This window comes from Gossypium raimondii, chromosome 7 (genome assembly GCF_025698545.1).
Source record: "Gossypium raimondii isolate GPD5lz chromosome 7, ASM2569854v1, whole genome shotgun sequence".
Classification (NCBI taxonomy): Eukaryota; Viridiplantae; Streptophyta; class Magnoliopsida; order Malvales; family Malvaceae; genus Gossypium; species Gossypium raimondii.
In genome coordinates this window covers 19,193,504-19,204,434 of record NC_068571.1, presented here as the reverse complement: position 1 = coordinate 19,204,434, position 10,931 = coordinate 19,193,504, and the positions used below count along the sequence as shown (strand labels likewise).

Sequence of the window (10,931 nt, the reverse complement as noted above, 5' to 3'; positions counted from 1 at the left end):
ATGGGGTTATTTTATTGCACTAACTGGTACCTATTTATCGACAGATTAAGAGCTCGTCCAACATGTTTTCCATCAAAAGTTGAACAACTTAAACACCATTAATGCGTACAGTGCAGCCTATGTTTCGAATATATCGTTTGAACAGTGGACGTAGTCGTACAATGGGGGTTTATGATACAAATACATGACGTTAAACTTGGTGGAGTGCATCAATTCGGTACTGAAGGGGACACGTCATGTGCCGGTAACATCAGTTGTCAAAAAGACTTACTTTCGACTGGCCGCCTTGTTTCTTAAGAGGGAGTTGGTGTATACTGGACAAATAGCAGGCGACGATACATTCTGCAATGACATGGTGAAGAGAATCAGTGAAGTACAATGAGTGCAAACATGATGTATACAGTGTGCCACTCACGTCATAACGTCAATTTTTGAGTCACTGAGAATGCTAGGACTGACTAGGAAGTGTCAAGTGCATCCTATCGTGTGAACCTAATGGAAAGGACCTATGATTGTGGGAGCTTCCAAGCACTTCGGTTCTCATGTGCACATGTAATTACCGCATGTGGGAACATATGGATTGGGTACACACCTTACATCAACGACGTCTACCGACTACAATGCATTTTAAAGTGTGTGGAGCCCTGAATTCCCACCCGTCCCAGATGAGAGTATATGGCCACCTGTGTCCAGCGCACCCTTCAAACTAGTGCCAAACAAGGACCTATGTCGTATCCTAAAAGGTCGCCCAAATTCCACCTGGATAAGGAACAATATGGATATTCGGGAGAGGCATGATCAACAAAAATTATGTGGGTATTGTAGAAACCTAGGGCATACAAAGCCAACATGTTCTCTATACAGGGAAACGTTAGGGCCCCACTTCAATAATAGCCTTCCATCATGACTTCTCAACCTCCAACAGAAGATAACTGTTCCATGTTTACTTTCAAAACTCCTAATTTTTTCAAATTCATTCTTCAGGAAACTATAATTCATGGGAGACTTGTAAGTATTTCTTTCTTCTTTTTCTCTTTTTCATATTTCTACTTTGCAATCAGTTTCACTCATGAAGTTTATTGACCATGACCGTATATGGTTATTACTAGGGGATTCTTAGAAATTTTGTGAGAAAATATAGAAACCAACTCTCAAGCCTTGTTAAGCATGAGGTCTGCAATGGTGCAATATGGTAGGTGGAACTCACAAAGAGTACTGATAAAAAGCTGCATTTGATTTGGCAGGTTTTAACAGCCCGTTGCTCAGTGGTGTCGAAAATTGTGGTTTCAGGACCACTAAATTCGACGAGTAAGTTTGTAAACATTATTATTTAATATTTACAAGTCAAAAATGGTAATACTTAAAAAAATGATTTGTTATGAAGAATGATAAATCCAATTGAATCATATTCAAGTATAATGGTTATCTATGTTAAGTTCACATGAATTATGTTTAAATGAACTAACATGTGCTGTTGATCTGCTTAGGCTTATGCCAAGCTTGTGGATATGATTGATGTTTATGATTGTACTTGTATTATGCATATGAAATAGGTAAGAAAGGGAATGAAACGGTAAGTATGTAATTGGGATGTATTATGATGTTATAAAGGTTTAATGTGATAAATGATGTATTTATTTGTAAGAAAATTGCTTATGCTATGGATGAAGATAAATACATGAATTGAAAATTAATAATATTGTTTAGGCTTATGATAAGCATTAGGGACGGAATGGAAAGTAAGTAAATAGAAAGATATATAATCTTATAAAAGGGTGATGATTATATATTATGTCTCATGAAATCCTATGAACTTATTCATATGTGAGTTGATGATCATATAGATTTATGAATCTCATAGCATTGACATAGGTTTATGTTTATTCTATAAAAATTCATCATTGAAATGTAATACTATGCTTATGGTTTATACGAGCTTACTAAGCATTCATTGCTTACGTAGTTATTTTTCTTTTACTTTTGAGATTATTAGAAGCTCGATCGGGTTGGAAGCTAGTCGGAGATCCATCACACTATCCATCAATTATATCAGAAGATTTTGATGTCTTGGTTAAGGTTATAATGGCATGTATAGGTGAACTTATGGTTGATGATTAACTGAATGTTAGTTGATGAGTTTGACATGTATATATCATTTTGGGTGATGCAGGCTTAGTACATTTGATGCCTTATTGATATGAGTTAATTTGATAATGTGTTAAAATATGTTTGAATGGCCAAACTGATATATAATGAATTGACCTCAACATGGTCAAGATATAGTTTACTTTGGAAAGGTTTTGAACTAGATGTGCATGAATATAATATGGTATGGTTGTTATGTATCAATTGTGTTATGTTTTGGCATGGAAACAAGTTAATTGATAAATGGTTAAATATGCACATGTATAGGTGTTTTGTGTTTGATGAAATAGTCATTATGTTTAACTTGTAAACATGGTACTTTGGTTGATGAATTAGTTGTCATGTTGGCATGTATATATATGTGGTTCATGATTGATGACATTTTGGCATTTTGGTGCTTAAATGGTTAATGTTTAGATGGTCAAGTAGATGTATATTTTTAATGATCAATTTGGTATGTTTTGTTGAGGTTTGATATATGGTCAATTGTGCTATGTCTTGACTTGATGATTTGTGGTTGTGTATATTGTGTATATTTGATTTATGCCAAAACATGTATGTGTTTAGGTTGATTTCAATATTTATGTATGAGGTGCCTTTTGGGTATATTGGTGGTATGCAAAAATGCCATATTGATCTAGTTTTATTATGCATGTTTTAGGTACATTTTGAATGCTTAATATAGGTGCAAATGGCTTGTATATGTGATCATATTTTGGGTGAAAGAAATGGCTTGAAAATGACCTATTTCTTGTCCACATGGCCTAAGACACGGGAGTGTGTCTCAATCGTGACACACGACCATGTGACACGACCATGTGTCTCCTCTAGGTTTTTAAAGGTTGCATTTCGAGAATTACACGGCCATGTGGCCCATGTAGTATAAATTTTTCTATGTTTTGCCATGAAGTTCTAAATGTTTTCAATTTAGTCCTGAATTGTTCTAAAGTGTTTCTAAGGCCTCGAAAGCTCGAAAAAGGGACGCTATACATGTATTGAATGGAATATGAAGTGTATTATAAATGATTGTAATCGAATGTTTTAAGTTAAGTTTCTGGTAATACTTTGTAACCCTATTCTGACGATGAGTACGGGTTAGGGGTGTTACATTTAGTGGTATCAGAGCTACAATTTAGTCAGTTCTCAGATTGAACGTAATATGTGTAAAGTCTAGAAATACATACCATTATATAACCTGTGATAGTGTGATATCTCCAGACTCTGATGACATTTGTTTAATTTTTAGACAGAGATGTTTTCCAACCGAGCTAATTTCAATAATGCTGAACGCGATACTCAAGTATTTGAGTAAAAATGTTGCTAAGGATGAGTAGAAACTCATAAAGGTATGAAGAAATGTTTTGTAATGTATGCTAATGATAAATTTTATGTTATGTGTATTTATATGAGAGTCAAATTTAGAGGCTTTATGAGCTTCACACCCTCACCCTCAAGGTTTTATGCAACGAAATTCATAAGATTTATGTTGATTAAGCCCACAAGTATAAAGTTGAAAAGTCCAGTGGCTGAATGATTAATAATGCGGTTAGAGTCGAGAACAGGTTAGCAAGTAAAGAGAGTTCTAGAAAAGATATTAGATATCTTTTCTAAAGATCATTCGGGATACACAACATCGTTGTTAAAGAAGAAGTTATTCATGGGTAATCGACTTATTCAGATATGGTATCTAAAGAACAGATTAACCAAAATTTCTTCTGAATTGATTTCTTTAGTGAATGGGATTATTGATGACTGTAGTAGTCAGTGGAATAATGTTTGAATTGCAAAGATATCTGAATGCAACGATTTTAGTCGAGTAGCTTACGACGATCTCTTCTGGGTAGTTTATATGTTCTTTCATCCTCAGAGGTATGTGTAATAGTTCATCTTCAGAGGTGATTCTTATTATAAAAGAATGTTATTTAACCATAATGTTAGTCGAAAGTATTATTAATCTGGTTGATTTATGATCTAAATCGAATGTTAGTCGGAAGCATTCTATTCTATTATGTTCAGTACAAGATTCAACGATAAGATTCATATGATGTTATTTTATTTCTTCTAATGATTGATGCTCTGAATTATAGATGCAATTTATGTTGTCTCTATCACAACTGTTTCCAGTGCGTATAAGCGATATTATTCTTCTGAATTTTCTCTTGGGTATCATCAATCTCTTTATCATTCAATATGGGTTGTATTCTTGGAAATTCAGCAGAGCTTCAAATATTGAATTTCATTATCTTGGTTTTCTTACCATTCTTATTGTTTAATCTATCAAACATGGTTCATCTGTAAAAGATATTCATTGGCCGAAGAAAATTACATCTATTACGATTATAATTTCTGGTTTGATCATGGGAGCACGGTGATACAGATCTCAGGTTTTTAGAGGTTGTGTTCTTGTACTAGTTGTTACTATAACTACATTTGTTTTTACTATTTTATTTCAGAATGCACTATTGATGTTGAGGTATTGTTCTATCTATACGGTTGTAATGTCGGTCTTAGTATAGTACTATGGTTTTAATTCATCTGATAGTTGCGGCTTCGGTATGGTTCAAAACTTTGATGTTAATGATTGAGATAGCTTTATTATATATCCCATATATCCCATTTCTAGCTTTCATAAAAGGGCTAAGTAATGGAAAAAGTATAGACGATGGAAGATTGAGCTTAAACCTGTATATTGGTTTTCGTTTCCCAGGTAACCTCGATTTATGTCAACGAGTTAACACGGGATGTTATGTGTTGTTGAGTTAATGCAGTTTGTAGAGATCTTTGATTGGTATTCCGAGGGAATTATGATAGATTGTATGCCTGGGTTGTCTTGACAACAAGAAGAAGGAATTATTCTAAAATGTTATTATTTGATAGATAAATCGACTCAGTTGTTTTAATCAGAGCGGGTTATTCATTTGAAAAGTTAATTGAGTTATATGCATTTGAGTTTATCCTCAGGTCCGAGAATAAATTTTGTACATTCACGGGTAAATTGACGGACAGTCAGAATGAGAGATTCATATTCTAGAAGACATGATAAAAGAATATATCTATTAGATAGTTGTAATCGGGAAATTTCATTATGGGTTAAAGTCGTCTTGATAGTTGAAGCTGTCGCGCTTGGGTTAGATGATATTGCTTGACATTTTCCAGGAAAGGGGGAACAAATATCAGTTGAAAGTTATAGATGCAAACATGTCAGAATCATCAGTCAAAGTTTGATAATACGGGTTTCTCAGTCATGTTTTGTCAGACAACCACTGAGAATTTCTCGGTAGGTATACTACAAACGATAAGTTATGACAGAAGAACATCATAGCTGGTCAGTGATTGACACCTTCCCAACAGTGATCGGCAGAGGGTCACTTTGTCCGAAACGATCCCAGATCTTGTTGTAGTGCTACGTTTTCGAATGCACTACACCAAAACAGGTTTTTAGTGGCGTTTTTAGGCCTTTAGCGGCGCTTTTTAGCGCCGCTAAAAGTATTTGCGGCGCTTTTGAAAGCGCCGCAAAAAATGCCGCTAATGTTTGTGGCGTTTATAAAAATAAATGCCGCTAAAGGTCATGTTCTTTAGCGGCGCTTTTCCCGCAAACGCACTAAAGGCCATGTTCTTTAGCGGTGCTTTTCCCACAAACGCCGTTAAAGGTCATGTTCTTTAGCGGCGCTTTTCCCACAAACGCCGCTATTGTTTGGTGGCCTTTAGCGGCGCTTTTTTTAAAAACGCCACTAATTTTGAGATTTTTGTGAAATTTAATTTTTCATATTTTCAGCCATCCTGTAGCAACAAATCAAAAGGAACACAATCTAAACCAGTCAAAAACAATAAATCTATATAATATTTCAAATTAAACGAATAAAATAATATTAATATCAATAAATAAAATATAATTCATATTATTTTTACAAAAATGTTAAAAGTTAAAATGATAAAAATATTTATACAATTACACTATGATTTACGAATGTTGCGATTCTTTGAAACATCTTCATCATATTCAGATTTTCTTCTAGGCATTTTATCGCAATACACATAAAATAGTTGAAAAGTTAGTAACTAATTACAACAATAACAACACATATAAAGTAGTTGAAATAAAACAACACATATAAAATAGTTGAAAAGTTATGCATTATGTATGTTATTAATTATTGTATTTAATTTGTAAGTTATGGAATGATATATTTTACAATGATTAAGTTATGTAAATAATATGAGTTATTAAGTTATGCATATATATAAGTTATTAAGTTATGTAAGTTATTATGTGAGTTATGATATAACATGTATAACTTATTAAGTTATGTGAGTTGTTAATTATTGTATTTAATTTGTAAGTTATGGAATGATATATTTTAAAATTATTAAGTTATGTAAATTATGCGAGTTGTTAAGTTATTAAGTTATGTAAGTTATTATGTGAATTATATAAGTTATTAAGTTATATGGTATGACATATATATATGTATTATGTAAATTATGTGAGTTGTTAAGTTGTTCATTATGTAAGTTATTATGTGAATTATATAAGTTATTAAGTTGGACATTTTTTTATGAAAACTAATTAGGGAAACATAGGAATAGATACCTTATATTTCCTCAATTTCAAGCAAATCTCGCAAAAAAGATGAAGTACATTACTACCTAAAAATGTAAGTAAGAAAAACAAAAATGAAGGCAATGAAGTAAATTTGGCTAATAAAGAAGACAAAAGTGAACAGCAACTACAGCCTAAATGAGAAAGCAGTATGCGCAAACAAGTTCATATGAACAAATATTAGAGCCATAGTCATTCGGGCCTACAAGGCAACAAGGCAACAAGCCATAGTCATTTGCAGACATGGCATGAATTATAGCGATTAAAAGACAAGGCATGAATTATAGCAGAATGACAAATTGAAAGACAAGGCATTTGCAGACATGCAATATATCCCACAAAAATGGTGCAAATGATCTTGTAATGGAAAAAATATTTCAAAGTAATGGAAAAAATTGAAATATGAGACTAATATAATTGTTTCGTTGAGTTGTCGAATTATAATTTCTAATGAAAATAAAATCGAAATATTATTCTCATTTAATTGCGAAAGTCAAAAATACGATTAAAATCGAAATATTATTCTCATTTAACGGTATTAACTATTTAAATTAGTTAATGATATTATAAAATTAGATGATTAAATTGTAAAATTTCAAATTTAAACGACCAAATTAAAAACAGAAACTGACCTAATAGAAATGAATAATAGATTGGTCCTTTTTTTCTAAAATGGCAATAAGCATTGCAGATAGACTCACATGGTAGCAATGAGTGGGACAATCTGGTAGAAAAGCATGTAAACCATACATCTTATCTTAAAGCTAAAACAGACATGGTAGCTATGATAACCCTTGAGAAATTTCTTCATGTCATTGGAAAAAGTGGGAAAATAGCAATAATCAAACACCATTGGGTCATCTAAAGCAAGGAACGAACCATGGTTTACAAATGCAGAAGCGCTTGCATCTTTTTCTGCTGGCTTTTTCCCTTTATCAGCAGATTTTCGACACTCTGGCAGTTGTTTCTCATTCAACAGAATATCCAGCGTTGACCTCCATCATCTTCGAACCAAATGATCATTCCCTTCTCGTAATAATTGAAATACCCGGTTTCTCTTAAGTTCCCTCGATAATTTAACCACAAAAATTGAAGGAGCTTCAAGACCAGCACTACGCAAAAACAAGATCTTCTAAACAATGAACATCAACTAAAAAGGAAAAGAAGAAATTTTCAGCATGGATATAGACCAAGCACAACATATAACTTCATTGATTGAGCTCAGTAACATTATATGCAATAGAATAAATAACCTTGTATACGACAACATGCTCCATTTCTACAGCATATCTATCTAACACCATATGACAATCTTTTTTCAACATTATTTTAACTTTCCTTGTAGCTCAGAATCAAAACATCTTAGAACATACATACATACATTTATCAACAATAAAAACTCAGTTCTATATCATCAACTACCTTCTTCTCCTAGTGCTTATATGTTTCAATCCAACATATTCTTATCCTTGTGTACATGAAACAAGAGCATGAACTTGTGTTTCAAGAACGAAAGTTTAATAAACCGAAAATACACAACTCCTCAAAGAACATTTATGCATGTAAGAATATTATATAAGAATTAAGAAAGTCTAGATAAATAGCATATCCATTAACATGAAGTAAGATCTAGCTAGCTTATCTACATATCTTTCAGCATTGGTACCATAGAGCTTAATGCACAATCCTTCATAAAATAGTAAAGACTGTTTCACTCTATAGAAACCTATATATAAATTTCTTCTAATGGAAAAAAATTCCCATATAATCCATCAAGTTTTTGGTTCAAAGAACTGAATAAAACACCACTAGATCCCTAAAAAATTCCATGAATTGGTCCCTAAACAAAGCAAAAACCTAAAGAATCTTCTATCGTTTAGATAGTACATTTTAACAATCTTGACAATAGATACATAATGCAAAAATACAATCTAAATTCATTGCTTTTTCAACTTAAGAATCAGCTAGAATAATAGCATCTATTTTACAAGAACAGTAATGTGAACAAACAAACAACCCATAAAAAGAAAACAATTCATAAAAAACACCAAAACCCCCATACTTCACAGAAATTAACAATGCATTTGGCCATGAAAAAGAAAAAAAAACAAAACAAACCCATTTCAGAACAACAAAATGAGACGTAACAAGTAAATGAAAACAAATTCTCTAAAACTTAAAGGAAAAGCAAAGGGAAACCTTGTTGATGTAAGTTGTCGACTTTATTAATGTTTATGTTAAATTTATTAGAATCCACGTTCGATATTTCTTCCCTTGCACCTGCACCGCCAAAAATTCAAGTTAGAAAAAGCAATAATTTTGCTCAAATCTGGAAAGAAAATTAAAACAAAAAAAAACTAGTGAAATGAGATTAATATCCTTTCAGGAAAAGAAGAAGAAGAAAAATAAAAATAACCGCTTATTTTGGTCATCACAGCAAGGTATTTGGAGTGAAGAACCCTCCTATCTGCCGCATCCTTTTCTCGATTCGGTTGATTCGACTCAACATCCGCCGACTCATCTTGGGCCACTCCCGCCACCTTGGTTCAAACCGGTTCAGCAGATGCATCACCCTTATCTGTTTGTTTTTCTTTCTTCACATTTCTCCTCATAATTTCAAAGAATTTGAGTCTAAAAAGAATAAAAAAACTAACGAACAGAGGCAATGAAAGAGGAAGCAGGCCAAATGCACTTACTGTTATGTTAGGCAGAAAAAGTATGCGCAACATATACATGAGTTGCAAGAAAACTCAGTGAGCAAAAAGAACCCATGGCCGAAATATAACCCATTTTCGTTTTTGGAATCCTAGAAAAAGAATTCACTATGATTTCTTCCCAAAAATTGGACCAATCAGGAAAAGGAACATCATTTCGGGAACTTAGAAAAAAACCCTTGGTCTTCTTATGAGCAAAAAGAGAGGTGGAAGCGGCGCCAGTGATGGTGGACTTAGAAAATAACGACGATAGGCAAGGGAGCTTGAGGGGAGGCATCGCCGGCGGTATTTGAAGTGAGGGAAAGCGAAATTTTGAAGTGAAGGATTTTGTTTTCAGAACTTTGGGGGAGGGGTTGGCGGCATTTGGTAACACAAAACCCCGCCCAGTTTTAAGTTTTTTTAAGTCAAATCTGATTTGGGGAAGAAAACGACCCCGTTTTAGTATTGTAATATTTGCGGCGCTTATAAAAAACGCCACTAATTGTATAACTTTTGCGGTGTTTTCAATAAAAACACCACTAAAAATTAAATTCCACCGTTTTACTCTGCTAAATTTTTTATTTTGAACAAAACGACGCCGTTTTGCTATTCTAAAATTTTTTTATTTTTTTATAAATTGATTTATTTTTTGCGGCGTTTTTATAGAAAACGCCGCTATTGCTTACCTTTAGCGGCGATTCATATAAAGCGCCGCAAATTTTTTTCATTTTGAACAAAACGACGCCGTTTTGCTATTCTAAATTTTTTTATTTTTATAAATTGATTTATTTTTTATGCGTTTTTAACGCCGCTATTATTACCTTTAGCGGCGCTTCTTATAAAGCTATAAAATTTTTTATTTTGAATAAAACACGCTGCTTTTGCTATTCTAAATTTTTTATTTTTTTATAAATTGATTTATTTTTTGCGTTTTTATAGAAAACGCGCTATTGCTACCTTTAGCTAGCTTCTTATAAAGTGCATAAAATTTTTTCATTTTGAACAAAACGACTGCCGTTTTGCTATTCTAAATTTTTATTATTATTTTTATAAATTGATTTGTTTTTTGCGGCGTTTTTATAGAAAACACCGCTATTGCTTACCTTTAGCGGCGCTTCTTATAAAGCACCGCAAAATTTTTTTATTTTGAACAAAACGACGCCGTTTTGCTATTCTAAATTTTTTTATTATTTTTATAAATTGATTTATTTTTTGCGGCATTTTTATAGAAAACGCCGCTATTGCTTACCTAAGAAGCGCCGCAAAATTTTTTCATTTTGAACAAAAGCAGCCGCTTTTGTTATTCTAAATTTTTTATTTTTTTATAAGTTGATTTATTTTTTTGCTTTTGTAGAAAGCGGCGCTATTGCTTACCTTTTAGCGGCGCTTCTTATAAAGTACCATAAAATTTTTTCATTTTGAACAAAACAGCTGCTTTGCTATTCTAAATTTTTTTATTTTTTATAAGTTGATTTATTTTTTGCTGCTTTTGT

At 32.6% G+C, this 10,931-nt stretch overlaps 1 long non-coding RNA gene across 1 annotated transcript; it reads right to left on the bottom strand.

Moving 5' to 3' along the window:
- Positions 1 to 7,021: 7,021 nt before the first annotated feature.
- On the bottom strand, positions 7,022 to 10,160 carry LOC128042461 (uncharacterized). Its single transcript, XR_008197995.1, has 3 exons — positions 9,162 to 10,160; positions 8,945 to 9,025; positions 7,022 to 7,857 (listed from the first exon to the last, which is right to left on the bottom strand). It is a non-coding gene; the product is annotated as an uncharacterized LOC128042461 (long non-coding RNA).
- Positions 10,161 to 10,931: the final 771 nt, after the last annotated feature.